This window comes from Panthera pardus, unplaced genomic scaffold (assembly GCF_024362965.1).
Source record: "Panthera pardus isolate Hobbes unplaced genomic scaffold, ASM2436296v1 HiC_scaffold_3, whole genome shotgun sequence".
Lineage (NCBI taxonomy): Eukaryota > Metazoa > Chordata > Mammalia > Carnivora > Felidae > Panthera > Panthera pardus.
Genome location: NW_026526876.1, coordinates 22,181,476 through 22,208,281, shown reverse-complemented (window position 1 = coordinate 22,208,281; position 26,806 = coordinate 22,181,476). Strand labels below are relative to the sequence as shown.

Here is a 26,806-nt window from a genome sequence, read left to right as displayed (position 1 = left end):
CCCTCCCTGTTGCTCACTAACTTCCTGGGTTCATAGAATCAAGGGTACAGAAAAAATAGGGTATTAATTGTAGGGCTGTATATTTTTGGGGGTATCTACTAGATTCTAGATAATGTAGACACTCTTCAGTTATCGTTATTAATTATGAGGCTTTGAGAAGAGCAGGGCAAAAAGATAAGTAGAAATTGGGAAGTTATTGTCAGGTGAGAAGGTAAATCAAAGATGCTGAATTGTGACACCAGGAAAGATCCCAAACAGCCAAACAAATGGGTCACTCTAATAAACTGAGCTGTATATTATATCTAAATTGTTCCAGATCATAGCAGTGGAATCAAAGTTTTGAACCCTGATTTTAAATGTGTATTACCTTTTTACTATGCTGTATATAAGTTATAGAAACACTTTTTAGTGTCACTTCACATTTCTGAGTATTTTCTCTAGGCCCCTCTGCTAATTCCTGGAAACTCTCCATTCAGAGTTGGACTCATAATCAGATTTGGCCAGCCAATACCAAGGCAACTGTCTGTATGTTTTCTTTCCACTCTATCACAGGATGCCAGCACACAGCTTAAGAAACAGTCAGGAAAATGAAGCCTGTTTCTTGAGGGGCTGATTAAGCAAGACAAAGTCAATTAACATCTGATTCCTCACAGGTTTCTGCAAGCAAATTGTTGCAATTACCCAAAACCAGTGAGCAAATTGTGAGATAATTAAAAGGGGCAGTCATGAGTCCACTGACAGGGTCCTGCCTCTGCTGTCAGAAATTCCATAAGAGGCTGATTAAGGAACAATTTTAAACATGCAAAGTTTGCTGCAGGAAAGTTTTCCTCTCTAATGACAATGTAGACATTAAAATACAACTCCTTCGTATTTTATGTAATTTTAAGTACATTTCAAGTGTAATGTGTTTATCTGCATTTTGTGTTTTTAACAGTTTATTGTTTTCATTTACATATAAAATAAATGCAACCATCTTTACAAAGTGTGTTTAGTATATATGTTGTCACAGCCAGGACATTTTACAGCTCTATGGAATAAAAGATAGACTCCACTGTTACTGTTTATAGTCTGTAATAGGCAACATAAAAACAAAGTCCACATTAGTTATGTAGACAGCATACTTTTATGAGCCTGTTAAACTTTGTTTTCACAGGCTACTAAGTCATTTCAAAATAGAGCCTAAACAAACTACCCATATATTTACTCTGTTTGTCACCAAGAATTAAGATTTGATCTCATTATGTAGGTGGTCATTAATGCAGAATTGCAGACATTTCTTTATCATGTTTACAGAAGAAGCTACCAAGAGCCAAAATGGAATGGACAAGAAGACAGGATGTGACAAGATTTCTTTCTTAAAGTGGATAAAGTGGCATTTTCAATGAGCTTTCTGAGCAGATAGCAATTGGGTTTTACCAGCTGACACGGCTTGGACCAAGATTTGTAATACTGTCCTTACAAGAACTTATTTTAAAAAAATCCATCTGTACCTCTGAGGGGAGGGAGTTGTAAGTTGCTCAATTTTAGATTTTTGCACTTTCTAGATAATTCAATGAAGTCTGTTGTCCATAGTTTTTAGAAGGATACAACACACCTAGTCTATGCTGTAAACAGTACGGCTAGAACGGTGAATAAAGGGCAAATCACATGGAGAACATTTTCAAAGTGATAGGATTATTTAGGGTTGAAGAAAAATCAGGGTTGACTTCCTTGAAAAGATAACGTGTATACAGCTATGAAGGAAGTGGGTTAACCGTGTGGGTGCCTACAAGTGGAGCATTCCAGGAAAATGGAACAGTGGTACAGAAACACAGGTAAGAGTGGGCCAGACATTTAAGAGAAACAAACAGGAGTTCAAAATGGCTAGAGCAAAATAAAGCATTTGAATTTTATAATGGAAATTTATGTGACCGAAATATAACTTATGTGGGAATTATTAAGAAGATCTATCTTTTTATAAGAGATGCTATTTTATCCACTCAAGAACTTATATTTCCTGGAAATTTATTTGTATCCATTCGTTCAACAAATGCTGATTGAGTGCCTACTATGAGCTAATGTTCTAGGGCACTGAGATGTCGTGAAAACAACAGCCAAAGACTAACATTTTCATGTAATGGACCAATGACCATGACCAATCAGGGTATATCCTAAATTTAATATAGACGAATACTAGAAATTCTATTTATATAAAACATCACATGAATATTTCAAAAGAGAAATCTCCCCATACATGTCTAAGATAATGAATCATTTAAAAACTGACATGTAATAATAAAATGGGAAATGATAGAAATCAATGGGTGACAAAATACTTAAAACATAAATGGAATAATTCCTATTATAGCCAGAAAAGAGACAGGGACAGCCATCATTACATCAATTATTCTAGAAGTTCTACTCAATGTAATAAAACTGACAACCAAACAAAAAATGAGACTACATGCCACTCTTTGTAGATGAAATATTCTATCCCTGGAAAGCATGAGAATGAAGCGAATAAATATTAGAAATCATAATAGAAGTACAGGAAGTTTTTTCCCCCAAAATACACACAGATACCAATAATTTTTCTATATATACTAGAAATAGCCAGCTTGAAAATATATCTATATACTAAGAACTATAAAAAATTATGGAAAATTAAGCAAGGATTCAAATAAAGCCATATCCTTAATTGAGAACACTCAATAATATAGTCTCTGAAGTTAATTTGCAAGGATTTGTTGGTTACGACTAAAATCTAGTGTGGCATTGTTTTAACTGGTGAAGTGGTTTTGGAGTCATCTAAATAATAATAATTTGAGCCCAGACAAGAAAAATGATGAAAATAGGGCAGGGGTGAAGAACAATGACACACAAAAAAATTAAAATACAGCATATAAGCCAAAGAATAGAAAAACTGGACTAACAGAAAACCCAGTAGACATGTATGTGTATTTCATTGAATAATAAAGTTGAAATGTTAGATCCGTGAAGAATGGACTCAACCCATAAATGGTGCCTCTCTTATACTGCTTGTTCTAGGCTGCCATTCCCTTGTGCCTCCAGCTCACTGGTGGGATCAAAACTCAAATCTCACCTTCCCTCTGGAGCCAGCAAGGATAAATTCAAACAATGAGTTATTTCATGGCAAAAATAAAAATAAAACACAACACACACACACACACACACACACACACACACACACACACACAATGACCAACCCCCCCAAATTAGTTTTTATTATGACATTTTGTCATGAAAAGTGCTATTTAACTAATAAAGGTTTTCCCTTTACAAATGCCATGTAATCCTGTAGATTAGCCAGAACACCTCCTCCATCACCACCAATGGCCTCTTTGTCACAGTTGGACCTGGGAAGTCCATATTCAGAATGCTAGTGAGATGGGTTACATGGAGTTATAAATTAGTCATATCAGTCTGAGGCATCCACAGACCAATCACTGCAGTTGCGATGACACTGGCCAAGTCTACTTTCAGGCATCAAGTGAACTCTGTAATCAGTTATCCTGCCACAGTGGCTACATAATGGTGACACTGCATGATTTGGGTTTTGTCTACAGAGAAATACCAAAGTTAAAATGTTTTGTCTTACTTAAGTTTAGAATACCTACTCAGTACAAAAAAACAAGCATGCCATATGCATGCGTGCGCACACATACACACGTTCAAATTTTGTCCATTTGTATCACCTAAATAAAACTTTTCCTAACACTTGAGAACATATCCATAACATGGACTAGGCATAATGCATGTAATATAACATGTACATTACAGGCACAATGTAATAACAGATACATATGTAGGTGTATATATCACACACAAGTATGACAAACACACATTATATATATACAGTTTTTCTTTTAAGATAATTCCCTGAAGTCTATTTGTTTTACGTCAAAGGGCACACATACTATTTAGAGCTTTAAAAACAAATTTTCCCATTTTCCCTCAGAAAGTTTATGCCACATGTTTATTAGGTTTGGAGGCTGGAGATTAGAAGGAGAAATGTCCTTTTCTAGGAAAAATTTTCCTTCCTGAGTTAACTCATAAAATACAGTTAATACATAAAATACAGGTTGGATGGAGAGACGGAAGTAAAATACAATTTAACCAATAGATTTTATCTGTTTTAAAATTTTCCCTTTAAAATTTAAGCACACGGTACATTGAGCTATGGTTATAACAATTATCTAACTAACAAAAAGACACAATTACCTAGAATAACTTTAGTTCTCAAATTGCCAGGCTGCTTCTGGTAACTTTTCTCATAAATCTTTTCCATATTTGCACATTCTTAAAATAATGATTAGATGCACACCTAGGAGGGAGACTGGAAGAATGTGACTTCAAGCAAAGCCACAAATAAAAGTTTTCTATTAAAACTTTTGCATTCAGCACCCAATCATCCTGTTTGAAAAATGCACACTGATAGAGGAATGAACCAGATGAACTCATTGATCCCCGGTAGACAAAAGAATATAGGATTTCAAGATCTGTTCACTGATTTTGCACAGAGCTGTTAACAAAAGTCTACTCCCACTCATAGCCAACCCCCGTTCCTGAAGGAACTGAATGAATAGGACACAGATTCAATGCGTGGCGGATCCAGAGCAAGGCAGCAGAGGTACCTGTCTGTGATTTTCATTACTGTTGGGCTGAGCCTGCCGCCATTGGTTGTGGCCAGACTATCACATTTCCCTTTCACATTCCTAAACCACTTTGGCTCCTCGAATGTTTCACCTTCATGCTCCACTATCTCAAAAGTACATATAAGCTTGATTAAGATTATCCGAACATGTAACCTCTCCAGGATTGTATCTTTTGGGCCTCCATCAAATCTGCTTTGTCATAGAGCAGACGGATGAAACGAGCATGTTACTAAGAAGGAAAGAAATCTGTCCAACTTCTAATAGGCTTATGATTCATCCTTTGACGGCTCACAGGCCTTTCTGGACGACAGTGATTGGCCATCTGGTTTCACTGGGGATGATAAATTCAGCAATAAACATGACTCTTGGTCCTATGTCCTTCTAAACCCAAGTCACAAATATTGTGAGTCAGATGTCCCCACCCAACAACACGACAGCTCCTGAGCTCAAATGCTCCTTTGACATAGCCCATGCCACCCAACTTCAATTATGCCTGGGCTACATTTCTTTTGGAAGCACTACAGGATTTTTTTTCCTTTGACACACCACACACACACACACACACACACACACACACACACACACACACATACACACACACACACAAATTTTTTTTTTTTTTAAGGAGGCAGAGGCATCCAGCCAAATAAACTACGTTAAGCAGTGGGTTCCATTTTAGGTGTTGACAGTGTATAATAAATCCAGACCTACCTAACATTTACAGGAACGTTATAAAATGAGTGAAATGGCATGAGCTGGTTGCCGGGCCAACCAGACAAACACAATAAACAGGCAGCAGTGACAGGAGTAAGTTACACCATCTCTCCGGTCTGAAATATATCACTTTACATTAGTCTTTGACCACTTTGAAAGCTCTTTGTTTTATATTTTTCAAAATGCTCTTTTACAGCATAGATTACCATTAAATCTTTTCAGATGAGGAAGTTTCTTTTTTTTTTTTCCTTTGCAAACTTGCATAGCTCTAGAAAGTGAACATTTATTTTTATTTTAACTCTAATTAAAAAATAAATTCAAGTCTTAAGAACAATGTTAAGGCTCAAATCCTAAAGGTCCCTTCTGGCAGATTAAAAAGAAAAAAAAAAATTTCTCTAGACTAGAAAGAAAATAAACAATAACAGTAGTTACTATACTTCGTTGGTTTAAAATGTTCTGTTAAAATGGCAGCATTTCGCAGTACTATTTAACTCTTTACAAGTCGGTCTGCATCCTGAAGTAATTTCTCTCCTAATGGAGAATACTACATTTTATTACAGACTTCTAGAACATTCTAGCTGGAAGGATCTTAGAAATCATCAAATTGTTCCTTTGTTTGGCAGAGTCAAAAAGCAATAGATAAATTAGGGTTTTTTTAATAATCATTAAAAATAATGACATCTCATTTCTGGTATTTATATTATATAAAAGTATTTATTTTTATTCCTTTAGCCAATATTCACATAAGTGAAATAAGTTCTACCTCACTTCTTTCAGTTTCGGCTTTGAACAGCAAAGTAAAGTAGAGTGACTTAGAATTCTCCATACAAAATGAGATAAAACTACGTCTGTCTTACAGACACAGAATACTTTAAAACTCAGTTTAACCAAATATGTTTGACCCATAGACAATATTGCCAGATTATCAACTATCCGTCCAAAAGGCATGTTTGTGAATAGGGCGACCAACTTGTCACAGTTTGCCTGAGATATTCTACATTTGAGCGCTGACAGCCCATGCTTCAGAAAACCCCTCAGGTCTCAGCAGACAGGTATACTTGGTTACCTACTTGTGCAGGTAATGTATCTTTTTCTCACTGTTTTTCAATACATTTAATAAAAACTGGTTTGTAAGTTACTCTGAGGAAAATTTCACCCTTTCCTAAAAACATTAAAAGTGAGGCAAGTTCTCTGATGATGGTTCATTTGTTTATGATCAACAGAATCCATATTTCAAATCAATTTCTTTTTTAGTGTTTATTTATTTTGAGAGAGAGCGAGAGAGAGAGAGAGGAAGGGAGAGTGTGTGTTGGGAGGGGCAGAGAAAGGGAGAGAGACGGAATCTCGGGCAGGCTGTGCACTGTCAGCATGGAGCCCGATGCGGGGCTTGAACTCACAAACCACAAGATCATGATCTGAGCCAAGATCAACTGGCGGACACTTAACCGACTGAGCCACCCAGGTGCCCCTCAAGTCTATTTCTACAGCTGGAGCAGTGGGTTTAGTAAGAGAGACTCAGAATATAGTTGGCCTATGCATCATTTCAGGTTTCTAAATTGTAGCTGTATCACCAGAAACATTTCACTGCTAACAGTTTGGAAGAAACTAGCCCAGTTTCCCATTGATCGGTTTCTCATTTCTCCATTTGTACCACGAGGACTTAGTTTTAAGGAAAACAACATGAACATTAAGGGAAACTGGAGACAGGGTAAGAACAGCCAGGTTACAGGGACCCCTGATAGAACCTGGTTACAATATATCATAAATTCCCAATGCTTCTTAGAAATGATACCATGGAATGCTTTGAAATCTCCAAAACTGATGGATATTTTAATATACGTTGCACAAAATTTGTCATTTTGACTGGAGAAAAGGCATTGTTCCTCTTTCCTGTGGGCAGAATTAGAAGTCAACTCTACAGATACCGCTCTCATAACTTCCATGTTCTAATTCTGTATTTTTGTCACGTATATGCAGCTTGACATCTAATAAAGCTTGAGAAAGTTAAAATTCTCTGATTAAAATGTTTCTTCTAAGGAATAAATGTATCTAGAATAACTGTATTAATAGCCCAGATTCAGGGCACCTGGGTGGCTCAGTCGGTTGGGTGTCCGACTTCAGCTCAGGTCAGGATCTCGCCGTTCGTGGGTTCAGGCCCCTGCTTTGGGCTCTGTGCTGACAGTTCAGAGCCTGGAGCCCGCTTCAGATTCTGTGTCTCCCTCTCTCTCTGCCCCTCCCCCACTCGCTCTCTGTCTCTCTCTCTCTCTCTAAAATAAATAAACATTTAAAAAATAGCCCAGATTCTTCATGCCTTGCTGTCCCCACACTCTTTGCCATATGACTTTGAAGTTCCGTTTTCTATATAGATGGGTCTCTTTCCTCATCCTTTGAATCTGTGACGTGTTTCAGTCAACAGGATGCCACAGAGTGATGATGCACCAGTTCCAAGCCCCGGCACAAAGATCACATGCATTTCTACTTTCTTTCTCTTGACCTTTGCCATAACAACATGCCTGGGCTAGCCTGCTACAGAATGAGAAACACAGGCCCCCTTGCTATCCTATTCCCAGCTAACAGCTATCAAAATGCCACATCCCCACTGGAGACCAAAAAAACCAGCCAGCTGAACCCAGCCTAAATGAGCAACTAACTCCTGGTCTCATGACTTCTAAGAAGCTTATTGTCATAAGCCATCTATTTTTAATGTGGTTTGCGATGTCGTATTATTATGATAATAGATAACTAGTAGAAAGCAAAGGGCCTCCATATACCACCCCCATCAAAACACACAGACTCTGTATAAAGTTACAAAGGAGTTTTGGTGTCAATACCTCCTAATACCATCTTGGGGTTTGACTGCAACCTTCCTATAGTCCATACTCCAAGCCAGTCAATGCTCACATGCTCTCCCTTGGCTGCTTGATGATCCTCCCTGAGGTAACTGTACCTCAAAGACACTCGAGCTTTGGGGCGCCTGGGTGGCTCAGTCAGTTAAGTGTCCGACTCTTGGTTTCAGCTCAGGTCATGATCTCACGGTTTGTGAGTTCGACCCTCGCATTCGGTTCCATGCTGACAGTGCAGAGCCTGCTTGGAATTCTCTCTCTTCCTCTCTCTGCTCCTTGCTCCCCCCCCCCCCCACTTCTCTCTCTCTCTCAAGAATAAATAGGTAAACTTAAAAAATGTACTCAGGCTTGGCCATCATTTCCACAAAGTATCCTTATCTGGCATGTTACTCTAGAAAAAGAAAATGTGATTTCAAAAATCACACACACACACACACACACACACACACACACACAAAGACCGAATACCCTCCAAGAAATTTCTATTTCACCAGCATATACTTATAGATCATATTGTATTAGCATGATGCAGTAATGAGCCTCTAGATTACAAGAATACAGGGAGACTACTGGAAAAGACAACTGGCTTTTTTAAAAAATTTTAGACTATGGCAATTGACTACCACAGCCAGAGCTAATTAATCAACTAGTTAATCAATACACTATTGCTAGAGCTCCATCCATGCCCAGCATAACATCTGTGCTTCTAGAGACACTGATTCATTTTGGCATGCACACTGGAGTGCTGCTTAAGGATATCATTTCCATATTTTAGTGGACTTAATTTCTAAGCTGTTATTGCTAATCCTCAATTCTCTATTTTGACTGTGTTCTGTATATAGTATCTAGTGAATAGATATTTAGAACTTAAATTTCCTGATCTTTGGTATTATCAGAAGTTTGGCACATGGTAAATGTTTGTTAAATGGATACAATAATTATGGAACAACTGAAAGAGATGATTAAATGCCCTAGGTGAAGATACAACTTACTTTAATAGTTAGGCATAATGATAAATGTAAAATTCAAAACACAGAATAATGTTAGAAATATAGCTCAGGACCAAGGTAAAACATTTCCTATTTCAAATAAGACCCAAGAGAACCTGACAGCTACAGAAAATGGACACTTCTTGGGCCACAAGAGACAAGACTTTGTAGCTTTCTCTAACTACTTTGACATCGTTCCTACCGTGTCTAATGGCCATTTCTGCTGCACAGCTTCAAACTTAAAAAAAAAAAAAATTATGTAAAACAGATATTCTGTTGACCAAACATGGACACTCCCATTCTTGAAACCTACCCTCAGAAAATAAACAGTAATGAAAGGGAATTGAAAGTGGTAAGAAAGGAAAAAGTGGTAAGAAAGGACAGTATTGAATGTTATGGACTGCCCTGAAATACAAGAGGCCTTGTTTTCTGATGTCCAAGTTTGACAGTATTTCACTTAAATGGTAAAGAAATAAATGGCGAGTTGTCTATAATGTTTTGTGGCAGAAATTGCTAAATAATCAGTCTGTGTAGCTGTCCATGGCTGAGTAAAGCTGCCTTAGTGCATGAACCCATTCTTAAGTTTTGCTCAGGTTCATCTCTACGTGTTATTTCCCTCAGCTACCCTTCCCAATCCTTGCTCACCATGCTGTTTGGAAATCTCTAGAGGAAGGGTGGAGTGAGCCCCATGACTCCTGCTCTCTTGCCATTTTTAGCTGCCTGCAACCTTTCCTGGCTGCCACAATTTATAGACTTGGGCTCAGTGGCCTTGCCAAATAACAAGCGTCTGGCTCATGAACCCCGAGGTGGACTCCTATTAAATGGAAATGTGTCCACTCCACCATATGAAAGCAAAGAAGGGGCTTGAAATGTCAATGTGTGAAAAGTCAAGGTTAATGGAGTGCAAGATTTTTACAAGAGAACCACCACCCTGCAATGACTAATTAAACTGAGTGAGGTCCAGATGGCAAGCATCTTTAAAGATGCCAATTATAGATTCAAATGTTTTTGTGTGACACTGTTTTCCTAGAAAGATTAAGTAGGAATGACGACTTGCTTTTAGTGTTAGACACCATTTTATTCCATCAAAGATCTGGCCAATGCCTGCCCTTGGCTGTACCTATGCGCCCTACTGATGCTAACTTCAGAATATATCCTGGGCACAGAGCAGACACCAAGAAAATTTAAGCATCTGTGGCCAGTCCGGAAAAAGCGAGTGGATCTCTGGTGAAGAATCACTTCCCCCAATGTGTGTTACCACACTCTTGTAGTCACTGCAGATTTGGATTTCAGTGATTTCATTAATAGATCTTTATTGGATGTGCACTGGATCCCAGTGAGCTCCATCACCATAGCCACCTCCTATGGGATGAGTCTTGTATCAGTTCGAGAACACAAAAGATAAGAAGAAAAGTAAAACTCTCAAAAAGATATAACCAGACTAAACAAGAGGAAAAGATTTAAACTTACCAGGCACATGGACAAGTGAGAATAAGGTGTACCCAAATTCTTCTACTTTGAGATACAGAGAAGTCAAATCAATCCTTGATCTCTTCTACTGAGTTTCATATTTAGGTAGTATTCCTCAGTCTACTATTTTGCCCAATAGTCCTCACACGATGATACTACAGATGTTATTAAAATAGTCCATGTTCAAAGCACTTTAACAAACTCTGCACTATTCCAAATTAAAAATGTTTTTGTTTTTTTTTTTTCCCCTGGGGCACCTGGGTGGCTCAGTTGGTAAAGCGTCTGACTCTTGATTTCAGCTCAGGTCACGATCTCAAGGTGGTGAGATGAAGTCCCACGTCAGACTCAGAGCAGAGCCTGCTTGGGATTCTCTCTCTCTCCCTTTCTCTCTGCCTCTCCCCTGCTCGCTCGCTCTCTCTCTCTCTCTCTCTCTCTCTCCCAAAATAAATAAACTTAAAAAAACGTTTCTGCTATGACACTTCTCAGCCCCTTTTATCTCACTATAGTGTATCATCAATTTGTGGGAAAAGATGAGATATTGTATATTGCCCTACTTCCAACACACATGTACATGTGTGTGCACACAGATACACCCTATCAAGTGTGTTTTTCAGCCTTTAAATTTTTAGATTTAAAAAACTTCTGCAGATGTAGATTGAGTGCAATACTAAACAGTTAAAATTTCCGGGAAGAAGAAAAATGACAAATCTGACATTTGGGAGCATTAATCTGACAAGGGAATCGGGATCTCACGGAACAAGGTGATAAAGCAAAGAGATGAGCTAAGTGTTGGGTTTGTCTCTCACTGGTATATATTCGATGTTTAAAGACTGTTGAAGAGGCAGTGAAAAGACAGGCATAAATATAAGAGTCGTTCAAGAGCAAGCCTAATGGTTTGTGGAACTTTCTATGTGCCGAGATCAAGGAAGAGGTCAAAGATAACTCTGAGGTTCCAAGACTGGAGAGAAAATATATTAATAAAAGTTGGTGTAAGGAAACTGGAGAGAATTCAGTTTTGTATCTGTGGAATTTGAAGGCATGGGAATCTTTTGGAGGTGCGTTGGTAAAATGGAGAGTGAGCCTAGCAAAATTAGCACATAATACTCAGAGATATGATTTATCCCCAAATAAAGGAATGTTAGGCTTTTGATGTCAATGATAGACCTTATAGAGCTATCCTGTATGATAGGAAAGCAGATAGTAAAAATGACAGCTGAGAAAAACTTGAAGGGCTAAGGGGAAAATGTCTTAATGGGTATTCTGTGACCCTAGGGCCAGGAATCAGATAGAGAAGTTAGGTGTGTGGGTGGGTGGGGTGGGGGGGAGTGGAGGGTTTGATGTCTGTGTGAATGAATAATTTTCTTTATTTCTCATGGAAATGAGTTGACTTCCATGGAAGTTAATAGTAATCATTTTGGTTAGTATCAAGTACATATTAGTATCAAGTACATATTAGTATCAAGTACATATTAAAGTCCAAGAAATACTTTATAGAGAGAATCACTAAAATGATCTCATTATGCTGATGTCACCCTTTCCTTTATTAAACAATTGTATTGAGGTATATTGCATATACCTTAAAATCTATCCATTTAAAGTATAAAATTCAATGATTTTTACCAAATTTACTATGCTGTGAAACCGTCACCATAACCCTGTTTTAGAAACTTTCTCACTCCAGTAAGCAGTCATGCTTACTTACAGTAAATGACTGTTCTCACCCCGGCTCTAAGCATACAATAATCTACTTTTCTTCTCTCTACATTTTCTGCATGTACCATTCTGTCCCCATCTTCATCTGAGAAAAACTACGTTATCTTTTCCCTAGTTCTAAATAAAATTGTTCCAATCAGTATAAGAAACATAATGCCTTTCAAAATCATCACAAAACAGCAACCAAAGTAGCTGACGCTAGAAACATCATATGTACAAAATGGAAGATGGTTCTTATTCTAAGTTAGTATTTTCTGTGTTCCAAAAAGTAAACAAGGAACTAAAGGTGATGCATCAGTCTAAGAAGCAAGATCCTGCAAGAAACCTGGTTCACAAGCTAAAAACAAAGTCGATGAACAAACAAAACACAACAGAAACAGTCTCACAGATACAGAGAACAAACCGATGGTTGCCAAAAGGAAGAGGGATGGGAGGAGGTACAAATTAGGTAAAGGGGATTAAGAGGTATAATCTTCCAGCTGAAAAATCAATAATACATGGGGATCTAACTTAGAGCACAGAGAATATAGTCGGTAATACTGTAACAACTTTGTATGGTGACGGATGGTAACTAGACTTAAAGTGGTGACCATTTTATAATGTATATAAATATCAAATGACTATGCTATACACATCAAACTGACACAGTATTATATGTTAATTATTCTTCAGAAGGAAGGAAGGAAGAGAGGGAGGGAGGAAAGGAGGGTGGGAGAGAAGAAGAAAGAGAACAAGAGAAAGAGAGCAAGAAAGAAAGAGATCCGGCACCAGGAAGAAAATAAGTTACGTGTTCCTCTGGGCTGAGTTTTCGGACATCACTAGCCTGGCTAGGTGAGTCTTCGGAAAACCAGATTTGGCATTCTCCAGGAGAAAGCCTGATAGGAGACTGCATTGCAAAGACAGCCACTGTGGTCAGAGAGGTATTCTGATTTGGCCCACAGTTTGAGAAGGGGTCAGAAATGGACCACATGGAAATTGGCGCTCAGAGGAACTCCATCTGGAAGGCGAACTTTCCAGGCTGCTGACGGCTCAAAATGTCAAATTGTTTGAAAAAACAAACACTCTGACATAACAGATCCATGCAATGAAGTTTTCAAGATGTTCCCAACAGAACGGCATGCGGCAGCTGGCACAATGCACCTACTCCCCAAGCCCCAAACGCTGTCCCAACAACCAAAAGAAGAAGAGGGAACTGTAAGACATAAAGTTGTTGAAAAACCAATTCCACCGGCTAGACTTTCCCTGCTTTTCCATTCATACAATAATAATCGGATGGTCTCTGTTAGATTCAACCTTTTAACTTCTTTTCAAATGTCGCAGCCTCTTACATGTGGTAAGTGTGCATTTCTAAACCCTAAAAGAAAACAGTCCAAATATTTTATACGTATTGAAAGATTAGGCCTTGCAGATATTACAAAGATGAGACTCAGACAAAAGGAAAGAAATTTGTTCAAAATTACCTGTGAATGGAATATTCCTTCAACGAGCTGATCATCGATAATCGAGCCTGTAAAGCAGGCAATGGACATTCAAAATAAAAAGAAAGTTGGTGGGAAGTAGGAGATGGTAAAACTTCTGGGAATTTCTAAAATACAATCCAATTGTACAAAGTATAAAAGTGAACTTATTCTCTCAGAAGATCTTTGTGGTTCACTGGTAGGCTGCTTGGTGTTTGAACTGTGGTTTCTTTATTCTCACTCATCCTTAAAAAATGTGATGAATGTAATAAGCTTTATATCCCTTTTCAAGGCTCAGTGCATATGAAGTCTACCCGGCTCCTATCTGGCAAACGTCTTCCTGCTTCTGAAAATTTCCTTCATCACTCAACCCTATGCCTGGCATGCCATCATCTTCCTCGGTCACCTGTGTTACCGTTCTGCTAACAAGTCTATCAAGCTTCAAAGTGTTTTCCACTTTCACATCTTCTCCATTTTGCTTTGAATCTATATAAATGTTTGATAAGACTAAAGTATGAGAAAGAAGAACACAGACACTTTGAAAATGTCATGTGTGTTAGGCCCTTTAATTTTCCAGTGTTTTCAGCAATGTAAAGAGGGCAAAGAAACCCAGACATAGGGACAAAGTTAAATGGTATGGATTTATTCTCTGTATTTATTTTTCCTATGCTTTTGGGGGGAGGGTACATTTTTTTATTTTTAAGATTTTGTCTTTCATTTTTTTTTTTAAGTTTAGTTATTGATCTGGAGAGAGACAGTGTGAGTGGAGGTGGTGTAGAGAGAGAGGGAGACAGAGAATCCCAAGCAGGCTCTGCACTGGCAGATGCAGGGCTTGAACCCACAAAACCGCGAGATCACGACCTGAGCTGAAACCAAGAGTTGGATGCTTAACCAACTGAGCCACCCAGGTGGCCCAAGATTTTATCTTTTAGAGCTATTGAAGGCTCACTGCAAAACTGTGGGGAGGGCACAGAGATTTCACATATGCTCCCTGTGTCCACATATACACAGCCTCACTGTCAACATCCCCCACCAGAGTGGCACACGTTACAAATGATGAGCCTGCATTGACATGTCATTGTCACCCAAAATCCATACTTAGTCTTGTACATTCTATGGGTTTGGACAAAAGTTTAGTGACAGGTACCCATCATATGGTACCATACAGAGTATTTTCACTGCCCTAAAAATCCTCTGTGCTCTGCCTATTTATTCCCACCCCTGTCCACAAGCCTTCACAGCAACTGATATTTTTACCATCTCCATAGTTTTGCCTTTTCCAGAATGTCATATAGTTGGACTCAGACGGTCTGCAGGCTTTTCAGATTGACTTTTTTTTTTTCACTTAGCAACATGCATTTAAATCATGTCTCTTCATGACTTCCTAGCTCATTTCTTTTTAGCAATATAACTAATATTCCATTGTCTGGATAGACCACAGTTTATCCACTTACATACTGAAGGACATCGTGGTTGCTTTCAAATGCTGGAAATTATGAGTAAAACTGCCTTAAACATCTGTGCACAGGTTTTTTTGTGTGGACATAGGTTTTCATCCTCTCTGAGTAATTACCAAAGAGCACAATTTGCAGGATCGTATGGTAACGGTATGTTCAGTTTTACAAGAAACCACCAAACTAGGGGCGCCTGGGTGGCTCAGTTGGTTGAGCATCTGACTTTGGTCAGGTCACAATCTCACGGTCCGTGAGTTCGAGCCCCGCGTCAGGCTCTGTGCTGACAGCTCAGAGCCTGGAGCCTGCTTCAGATTCTGTGTCTCCCTCTCTCTCTGCCCCTCCCCTGCTCATGCTCTGTTTCTCTCTGTCTCAAAAATAAATAAAAACATTTAAAAAAAAAAAAAAAAGAAACCACCAAACTATCTTCCAACATGGATGTGCCACTTCCCACTCCCGCCAACAATGAGTGGAAGTTCCTGTATCTCCCACTCCCGCCAGCATTTGTGGCGTCAGCGTCCCTATGCTTTTAACAATGACATCCAGGGGCACGTATAGCTGATAGGTTAATAGGACTATCAAGAAAAACTGATTTAGAAAAATAGACACAGAAAACCACCATGCCCAGCAGTTAGTCCTTTCTTTATACAAAGAGACTGTATTGTTTTAATTTTAGGCTTTTCCTTTCCTTTTTTTCTTCAGTTGTCTGTTTTTAATCACATGGATAAACATGATTCTTTTAGAAAAGAAAGGCAAACAAGAGGAAAATTCATCCATAACTCCACCTCCAGAAATAAAAGAAAAACACTACTAACAATTTGGTTTATGTCCTTCCAGAAACACAACTTTGTGCATCCATGTGCGTGCGTGCGTGTACACGCACACGCACACACACACACAAGCACACAGGGTATCCATTAGTTCTTGCTGCATGACAGACCATCTCAAAACTTTATGACTTAAAATAACAATCACTTATTTAGCTTATTTTTCTTTGGGTCAACAACTTGGGCTGGACTCACCTGGGAGGCTCTTCCATTGCCAGCAAGCTAAGGGTCTCCTCTTCTGGGGACTCTCCAGGAGGCCCTCTCCAGGGCCTCACTATCCAACCGGTTTGTCTGGCCTTGTTCTCATGGTGGCGGGAGTGGGGCTCCCAGGAGAAGCAAGAAGGCAAGTCCAACATACAAGCCCTTTCTAGGCCTTTAATTTTATCTCGTACACCAGAGGTCTGTTGGCAAAGCAATTCACATGGCCAATCCAGAGTCTGTGGGTGGAGACACAGACTCCATTATCTGATAGGAGGGTTTGGATTGGGAGAATGGATGGCTATATCTGCAGTCATTCCCAATCCTGCCACCCAGAGCATTGGGTACTACCAACATTCTGGTTTACATTTTTTCAAAAACACACAAACCCACACTAAATTAAAATATGCTGTGAGTGATCCCCGTATCAATATATGTTGTTCCACCTCATTGTTTTATTTTTATTGTTTTATAGTGAGGAATTTTGTTTTCTGTTTTCATCTATTTTTTAAAGTAAGCTCTATGCCCAATGTGGGGCTTGAACTCAGGACTGCGAGATCATGAATGACATATTCTACCTATTGAGCCTGCTGGGTGCCCCCCTGGGTGTCTCAGCTTCAGAATGTTGCCCCACTTAGCTGTACCATAATGTATTTGACCTCTATGATAAAATTCAACTCTAGATAGAGCATTTCCAATTTTCTCCGTCAAGCTGTCAGAAGCATCTTTGTGCATTCATCTTTCCATCTACCCAGGATTATTTTCTCACATAGCTCCTCAGGAAGCTTATCTTCATCTTCCAAGGCCCTCAAAAAATGCAGCCTTTATTCATTAGGAGATGTGGGGAAAACAGAGCCGGAAGGATGGAAATAAAGGCCAGGCTAAAACCCTGACTGTTCATTGCAAATCTGTCACCAATACTAAAAAAAATTAAAAGGAGAAAGTAAAAATAAATATAAAGATAACAATAAAATCATCATGCAATCCCATTTGTTTACAAAGAATAATTTGCAAGTATGTATATTTTTAACCACTTCTAGTGCATTTAATATACTGCTTCAAACATGCAATTATGGGACCGTTTTCTACTTATTTTGATGATATCATCCCAGGTTGCTAGAGCATTTTGTTGGCCTGTTCCTCAACACATCCAGAATCAGCTGTCTCCAGGTCTTACCTGGTCTGGATACCTGGGCTCATGTACCTTCACTGCCTTTCTTATCTGACTCTAGAGCCTAGAAGAGATCAATTTACCTAGTTTGGTCTCCCTGGCAATGATAATCTCAGTGTCATGGCTCAGCTTCCCCACCTGCCTTTGGGCCTTTTCCAATTCACTAAGTACTTCCTCATTAGTTCTTTCCATTTCAAGAACAAGGGAAAATCTCTAGCACTTAATGCGCACCTGTATGTTGTGGGTACTCAACAAGCAAAACAGGAGAAGAAATAAGATAAACACCCTATTATAGTCAAGCTGGACCAGGTCCAAGGAGATGTCTAAAAGCTTTTGTCTGCAGAAAACTGAACTCTCAGGGCTGATAATGGTGACTGGATGTCAAAGGTATAATAGGAAATAAAGTACTTTTAAAAACAAACTGCAAACACCAAAAAATTGTATTGTTTTCAACTTCCCTATTGAGTGTCTTTGTTGTGCATATGCATTACAGCAGACATCCATGCCAACGGAAGACAAGAATATTCTAAGCTTGTCATGTGTTACGACTTCCGGAATTAAGGTTGCACGCATGAATTTTTTAGTCTTCCAGTATAATCAATAAGGTAAATTTTGGAAAACTGAAAAGTGAAGGGCTTGAAATTATACGTCATTTGGCTGTTTTTCTTCATTGTGTGATAGTTGAAGTCCTCCCCCCAAAATTCCATTCTTTTCATCTTCTGTTTCCTAATAACTAGTTTGTGTATTTTTTTTCCACATTAACTTTACTAGAGACGTATGACAAGACAATGCTATATTGGATAACTAAATTTACTCTTTTATAAAGGAATACTGTATGGAAAGATTAAGACAAAACTAGAAAGAAGACCTGAAATCCACTTGTGACCTGGTTTGTGACAAGATTGTAAAGGTCATCAAGATGTATTTTAATCCAAATAGTAGAGGATGGCAGTCATAAAATAATTACATGATTTACTTACTATTTCTTATTCAAAATGCCCACAAAGATTCAAACACAATCTTACTGTTTGAGTTGTCATTTACCATTACTCAAATTCCTGCTCAGAATAAAATGAAAAGTATTGAAGTCTCTGGTCAGACACCTAATTATTAGCGCTCAGTATCTACAGGAACTCATTTTCTCCAAAAAAAAAAAAAAAAAAAAAAAAAAAAAAAAAAAAAAAAAAAGAAAACACACAAAAAACAAAAAACAAAACAAGGAATCCCTCCATTCATGGAGAAAAACCAGTTTCATTTTAAGCATGACTACTGATGTCCATGGCAAGTCTGCTGACTGAAAAGAAAGTGTTTATTGATTCAACCTTTTCATAACCCTATACTAAAGTAAACATGTCTGAGACAACTAAGCAAAACATCAAATTTCACTCAACTACCATGTGGCCCTCTTACTAAAAGAACTTGGCATGGGCCACCATCCAGACAAGGCCCCAGAGTACAGAAGATCTGCATTTTATATGCACAGTAACCCCTCACACCACCAGTTTTTTCTCTCATGTCTTCTTATATCTTCAGTTAATTGCTGGTGGCTAAAGGTTTAATATAAGCCTCACTAGGTACAACTGTTGTAGTACCTGTCAGTTTCATCTGGTTATAAGTCAGTTTCATCTGGTTATAAGTTCGTATAAGCATCTTCTCATAGGAGATGAGGGAATAAGTCTGCATAGTTTCATAATCTTTAGAAAATTTCACTTTGTTGATAATGGTGTAATCCTGCATCACCCATGTCTTCTAGGTCTGATCCCAAACAAGAATTTTATATTTCCAATGCCAAAAATCCCCAACCAAATATCACGCCAGTCTTTACAAAACCCCAGATTTTACTTAACCTGGGTAAATTAATAAACTATCCTCACATTCTTATATATAACTTTCATAGTATATTACATCATCACTGAGGTAGGAAATGGTTAAAAACACGCACATATGAGAATTAGCATTATATCTGTATTGGCATTTACACTTCATTTATCCATTCAGCAAACAGTATTGGTCATCTACTATGTGTGAGGCAGCATACTAGGTGCTGAAAGCATAATGATAAATAAAACACGTTCTCTAAAATTCATGGTGCTAGCACCTCAGGAGAGAAATATAAAAGTAGTTAATTATATATATAATCAGGTTAATTATATATGACAATGGTAATCAAGTTAAAAATGGATCATTTATTTTTGGTGCATATGTATTTTGTTTCAAAAAAGGCATGGTTTTGAGTTGTCTTCCTTACAGCAATTTTTTAGCTTCCATTGCTGCCTAAAGCAGCTCTTGGAATAAACTATAAGATGATGTCATCTTTTCAGATTGGCATGCCTTTCTTTATCTCTTTACAGTAGTATCTTAAAGCTACCTAAAACTACAAAGGTACACATTTACAAACAAGCTTAGGATATACTCTCTAGTAGGTTATTTCAGATTATACTTTTTGGGGACTCAGAGCCCTTTATTGCATTCTGTTTCTCACAGTGGAATGATAATAATCTCTTTGAGATTTTAAAAGCTTGGGTCAAAAATAACATCTTATACCTTGGCCAATATAGAAAATCTGGGTATAAAAGTGTAAACTGGCCATAGAAGGGTGAAAGGCGGCAAACAATTTTAATGTTGTTCTTGTTTTTCTGTTCCACATAACAGAAAGCATCAGTCAATGGCAGAACAGTTGCACCAGTAGCCCGCACGTTTCTCATGAAGAATCTGATAAAAATTCCCAGTGCTAATGTCATTGGGGGGAATATAGTATATAGTTTGAAGACATTAACCAAATCTCTACTAAAGAGAAGGCAGATAATGTTTTATTATTTTTGTTTTATTCTAAATAAAGTAGGCTCTTATTTGAGTCTGTTCTAAGTGAAGTCTAGAGGAGTCAGGGAATGCAAGAACAGTAGCATACAACTAGCAAAAAGATTTAAAATAGTTTCAGTATTTTGTAAACAACTCTGGCAACTTTTTCAAAGGATTACAAAAACTGCCCTACCTTGTACCATATTCAGAGAGTTTTCTCCCAAAGGTCCAACTCATTAGAAGCACATTATGGTATCTTGTCCCCTCACCTCCACCTCATTATAGTGAGTGAGTATTGGACATGCAACCCAAGGTAGTCCAGACCAAGCACCAAACTACCAAAAATGTATGTTAAAACATATATTCTGGAATGTGTCTGCCTAGGTTAGCTTCAGCTTCTGTCTTGAATTATGTGACCTCAGGAAGTTATTCAATTTCTCTGTGCCTCAATGTCCTCATCTATAAAACTACATGATATTAGAACCTGTGGGCTGTTGTTGGGATTAAATGTAAAAATATATTGAAAGAGTTTAGAAAAGAGAATGGGATATACTAAAACCCACTAATTACTGCTATTTGGGTTGAGTTTTGTTGGCACACGAACTGAGAAGATATAAAGGAGTTAGGAAGATACTCTTTCCCATGTGTGGGGAGAGAAAGAGAACGAGAAGTGAGCACAGAGGTAGAATAGACTTAAGGAGACACATACAAAGATGAAGAGATTATATTAGTCAGGGTCTAGGAAGGAAACAGATGCCACACTCAATTGTAGATAATTTGAGGAGATTTGATTAATGTGGTTTGATAATACCCTGACCTAAAGAGTCGGGGAGGGAGAGAAGTCACAGAACTGGAAACGAGAGATTGTAGTAGCTCCTCGTATTGGATCTGCTCATTCCGAGAAGATACGTCCTTTGATTAATAGATGTAATCAATTGAGGCAAACCTCCCGGAGGGTGCCAAACACTTCAATTTCACTCTTCTCCTCTCTAATCTTATACCAAGGTTCCCCACTGACTGCAACCAACCAGAACCCGAGGGCAAGAAAACCAGTGATAGCATCTGTACAGGCCATCCTGCCAGAGCAGGTGGCTGAGTGGAGAAGGGTAAAGAGTAGATCTGGAGGGCCTACACAGAGGATGTCCTGCACAGAAAGCATCTGGGCACAGAGAGGCAACGTCTACTCTGTGCAAGGCCTCTTCCAGTTCTGACATATCCTGTCTTTGGGTTTTTCCAACACATTTCCTTTTTAGACTAAGTATAATGAGCAATTTTCTAATATTTGTAACAAAACCAACTTTGCTCTAAGCAGAAAAGTTCTGGTGACTACAAAATATGAATAGAAAGTCTATGAGCATAAAATCAGAGGAGAAGGAGTATCACCACTTCTGCCTTATTATGGATGTTAGTAGTCCAGAGCATTCAGAGTGTAAGGATCACATTATTAACAGCAGTTTATGAACACTCATTACCCCACTACCAACAATTAAACCATGGCTTAAACTTTCCACTTTTACTTAGTGTCTCCAGAAAAACTGGAGAAGGCTAGATTACTGGCATATAAGAAGTTCATGTCATTAAAGATAGAGTCACAATGTCCAATTAGCTCACTTCTCTCCATGATTGCTACTACCTAAATATTGCTATTAGGTCTTATTTTTCAACTTTGAAGTTATCTGGGCTCATCTCTTAACCTTCTCCAGACTCCCTTTACCTCCCTTCAGTTTATGAGCCCAGAAAGAAAAAAAGCACAACCAACCCAATACAGTAAAAGTCTAACTAGTACGTTACCCAAGGCTGGGTTTATGACTTCTCCTTGCTCTGCTACCAAGAAGCTCTCCTAAGCTTCATAAAGACACACATGGAGTTATATTAATATATTCACAGAACACACAGGCACACACATGTGTGCGCACTCACACACACACACACACACACACACGACTTGCTTTTTTCACATGGAAGCTTTCTTGGGTGAGAACCATACTTGACTAATTATACTCCATGCCCCATCCCCCACAACAAAAATGTCCAAAGAAAACAGTTGAAATCTCACCATGGCCAGTGTCTGGATGAAGCTGTCTTGGGAATCGTGGAATAAGCAGCTCCCTCTGTGGGGGGGAAAAAAGTGATTATGTCGTATGCAAGGCCTTTAAATTGAGGGAGAATTAACTCAGCTTATAATAAATCACTGTTGACATCCTCACTAAAGACTTCATGCTCTCCCAAGCCAGGGGGAATTTTTAGCTGGCCAAGAAGGAAACTCCACAAGCGCTGGCTATTATTTGAATGTGCAACCTTCATATGGGAGATTCTGAAGGGTTTTCCCTATACGATCTGAACAAATTCCACAGAGAATAGCTACCCTACTAAAACAAACAAAGATTGATTAATAACTTATTATCATATTTTACAATTGAGACTTTGGAAAATGTGTAACCGCAGGAGGCCTGTCTTCACCTCACTTATTTTTAACTTATATATGGGTCTTTCACTAAAGAAAAAAAAAGTCAAAGAAAAAGACTGAGGACAGCAATCCTTCCCCTCATGGTTTGAAGAAGAAAGGTATTTTTTTCTTTGTATTTTGCAGGGAAGAATGACTGATCTACCAACTTTGATGAAGGTTTATAGACTATCTAGCATATAGTTTGCTATCTTATGTACTGTCTCATCTGCTCCCTGCAAAGTCCCTAAGGAAAAAGGCAATGTCTGGGATAATTCTTTCAGAAAAAGGAACTTCGGTCTCGGAGGTGAAGTGACTTACGGACATCTGGGTAAGAGAAGGTGGAGGCAGGACTTTTGCTAAGTTGTAGTGCAGAACCTATTTTCTATCATGTAGAAGTACTTCATAAAGAGGATGTGTTTCTTAGGTGGTAGAATCAAATTTGATATTAATGACATTTATTGAAAACCTTAAAAATTCTTCACAGTGTTACCAAGCCTCCACCAGAGTATTTTTCCTCCCATGTAAGTTGTTACCAACATTTGTACTAGCTACACTAAGTGATTCATTGAACACTGGATTCAAAGGGATTAAATTCTGTATTCTCCTAAGAGTTTTAGCCCATCTCTGGATGACACTAGCACACTTCAGTGTTTTTGGAGAGGCGGGGATGATTCAAAATTATGTATAAATTACATGCAGATGAATAAGATTTGAACAATGCTTCCCAATGAGTAAAATTTACTTCAATTAATAGGTCACCCCAGAGAAGTATATTCTTGTGTGCTGGATAACTGTGTTTGCCTCTTCACTCAACATTCTGCATCTGGTCCCACCCTGCTAGTGTCTTGAGAGGCCAACCCACAAGGATTACAACAAGGATCCCTTTTGCCCTTTGACTTCCATTTGGGTTCAACCAATGGAGGCCCTGGAAAGAGACTGGAAAGAAGGAAGAATGTGAGGTTAAAATATTTATCCCCCTGGTTCCCTCCTTGCTGGGAATCTCAGATAGTCATTGCTTTTATCCCCAGAATCGCTCCAGAACACTGGTCTCTCCCCTGGTTCCAGAAATGACTCCTTACTCTTGTTCCATTTAGCTGCAGAGAACTGCACTTTCCCTTGAGGGTTTCCCTAAACTCTTCCCACATCAGCATAATCAGTTTTGTTGCAAAACTTTCCTCAAATCACTCAGATTGGATGAGATTCAGCCAGGGCCCTGCCAGGAAAAGGCAGGTACACTCAGACTAGGTTTCCATCCTTTTCATGGATCTTAAAACCATGCACGCAGGACTCTACACATGTCTGGGATGCTAACAGAATGAGATGGGATTTAGTTGTTACAAGGACAAGTGTTGTGTCGGGATCATTGCCCAAATGATAAAGAAGCAAGTAAGCAAAGCAATTCTGTTCAAGAGATTTATTCTGGGAGGTAGGGAGGCTAGACCAATTCAAAATTAAGTATAAAATAAATATATTGTTCCCCCTTCCTCTCCCCCGTGGTTCTCTGTTAAGTTTCTCAGGATCCACATATGACTGAAAACATATGGTATCTGTCTTTCTCTGCATGACTTATCATAATACCCTCCAGTTCCATCCACATTGCTATAAATGGCCAGATTTCATTCTTTCTCATTGCCAAGTAGTATTCCATCGTATATATAAACCACATCTTCTTTATCCATTCGTCAGGTGATGGACATTAGGGGGAGGCAAACCATAAGAGACTCTTAAATACTGAGAACTGAGGGTTGATTGGGGCGGGGAGAGGGGAAAGTGAGTGATGGGCATTGAGGAGGGCACCTGTTGGGATGAGCACTGGGTGTTGTATGGAAACCAATTTGACAATAAATTATATTTAATATAAAAAATTTCATTAAAAAAAGAAAAGAAAATTTTCTGATACATAATTACAAAAATGAAAGAACAATTAAAAAGAAGAAAATACAAATTTAATTAATAATCTGAGGAAAATTAAAATACAAATTACTTTAAAAATTGTCAAATAAATTATACTGCATTTAAAAATAAATAAATAAATAAATGTATAGAACAAGATTTGAATGATGCTTTCAAATTACTAACATTTACTTCAATTAATAGAGTACTCCAAGGAATAATAAGAAAAAATAGAATGATTAGTGGTTAGCCTGTATTAATTGGGTAAATTTGTTTATTTTCACTTAATGTGACAGGAACCTGAATTAATTATCATGCCATTTTTAATAAATTGAGTTACATGATCTTATGTTAATTTTTATTGAAAGCCCTTTAGGTAAAGTAATTTACATACACAAATCTTACTGCTCACTTAATTATTTCTACTGTACAGCTTACCAATGCAAATAATGTATCTCATTTCAAATTCTGATGTTATGCTCCCAATAAACAATAAAACAAACAAATTAATTAAGAAATACGTTTTTAAAAGACAGCCTGATGTTAAATAACATACATATTTGTGTGTGTGTGTGTGTGTGTGTGTGTGTGTGTGTGTATATATATATATATATATATATATATATATATATATATAGGTTGTAGCAGTTAAATGTAGAAGTTATGTGGTTCATTGAGTGCTAATTATTATTTTCTCTTGCAACACACTGTGGCATTTTGGTGAACTATTTTGACATTAGGGCATTCCTAAGTAGAGTCAATAGGCTCTTATTAATATAGTAGGGTATTTTTAGCGTAGGCTTCAGCTTTATAAAACCACACAGCTTAAAAGTATCCATTCACAGAAAAAAATTCATATTGAAGCATAACCCCATCTGTATATGTCTACTCAGGTCCTTTAGCTTATGAAACAAGTACTCAACTTATATAAAGATAAATATATATTTAATTTTGGCAAGGTTCTCCACTAAAAAATGAATTTTATAAAGCAGAAAAATTTTTATCAATTAGACTTACTGTCTTACCTCTTCTATAAGGTGCTTTTCTGAAGCACAAATGCGACACGTGTATTCAAAGAAAAGGCGAAACTGTCAAAGATTACAAAGCACATTGCGCACATCAAGCTCTGAACAGTCACGTAACAGAATACGCTGTGGCTATGAAGTCACAACAGCAGGCTCCCAAATGGGGTTTGGTTGGTTGACATTTCTGTGGTGCATGGTGTGTGTGTGTGTGTGTGTGTGTGTGTGTGTGTGTGTGTGTGTGTTTCTTGTCCTTTTCTCTAGGAAGCATTCTACTCAGACAGCCAGGGTAACAAGTCAGACAAGCTCTCCCACAAACAAACTCAACACTGTTAATCAATCACTCTTTGCGCTTTGAGAATTTACTTCCTCCTGAAAACCACTTATGAAATGAACCCTTTTTCCTTTTTAGATTAGGGAATTGGAACAGAGGGAATCAACATACTCATGGTTATATATTGACATTGTGAGACAGATGAAATGAAAAGCAGCAATTCTTGCTGATAATCATTCAATTCTGTGAAGCATAGGTAACACAGTGATACAAGAGTCCTGAATCACTAGTTGTTACTTACTTGGTTTTCACTTTTTAGCTTCCTATAAATAAAATCAATGGCTGAGTCCTATGGCTCTGGCCATCACGATCCTAAGCAAATCCAACAAGTAGGGAGCAAAGATGAATTCCATGCCTACTTATATACAGAGCCAAGTCCTTCCCTCACACGTTACTTATTTTCACATTACACCAGTTTTTCTCCAAATGTATGATAATAGATGTTCCTTGACAAAGAGCCCTTTGGGGGAAAATATGCAGACAAAATAAAACATTCGCAAAGTATTAGCAGGTTTTGTTCACCACCTAATTTCCCTTCTCCGAAGCTTTAATCTGTAGCTCCGCTCTGAATTTGGGGCAGGATATCATAAGCTGCTGTATCAGAATTCATTGACCACTCCCTCACCCCCCACCTCAATCTCTCACCTCTTCAGTAAACACTAAAGAGGCAATTATACCAAGCTGATTATCTGATCTCAAACGGTTTGGAAGAAAATAAGGAAGAATGGGTGGGGAAGAGCATTAGGATGCAGCACAATTAACTACCAATTAATACTGGCTGATACCCTGACGACCACACAGCGAGAACACTAAAGGAATCAGCA

The 26,806-nt window shown here is 38.2% G+C and overlaps 1 long non-coding RNA gene across 1 annotated transcript in view; it reads right to left on the bottom strand.

Annotated features, from left to right (window-relative positions):
• Positions 1–2,990: 2,990 nt before the first annotated feature.
• LOC109277019 (uncharacterized) overlaps positions 2,991–26,806 on the bottom strand; it is a 267,671-nt gene continuing 243,855 nt past the window's right edge. Inside the window, exons 3-4 of the long non-coding RNA XR_002084948.2 lie at positions 22,344–22,398; positions 2,991–3,089 (exon numbers count right to left, since the gene is read on the bottom strand). This is a non-coding gene — a long non-coding RNA (uncharacterized LOC109277019). The remainder of the gene's footprint in view (positions 3,090–22,343; positions 22,399–26,806) is intronic.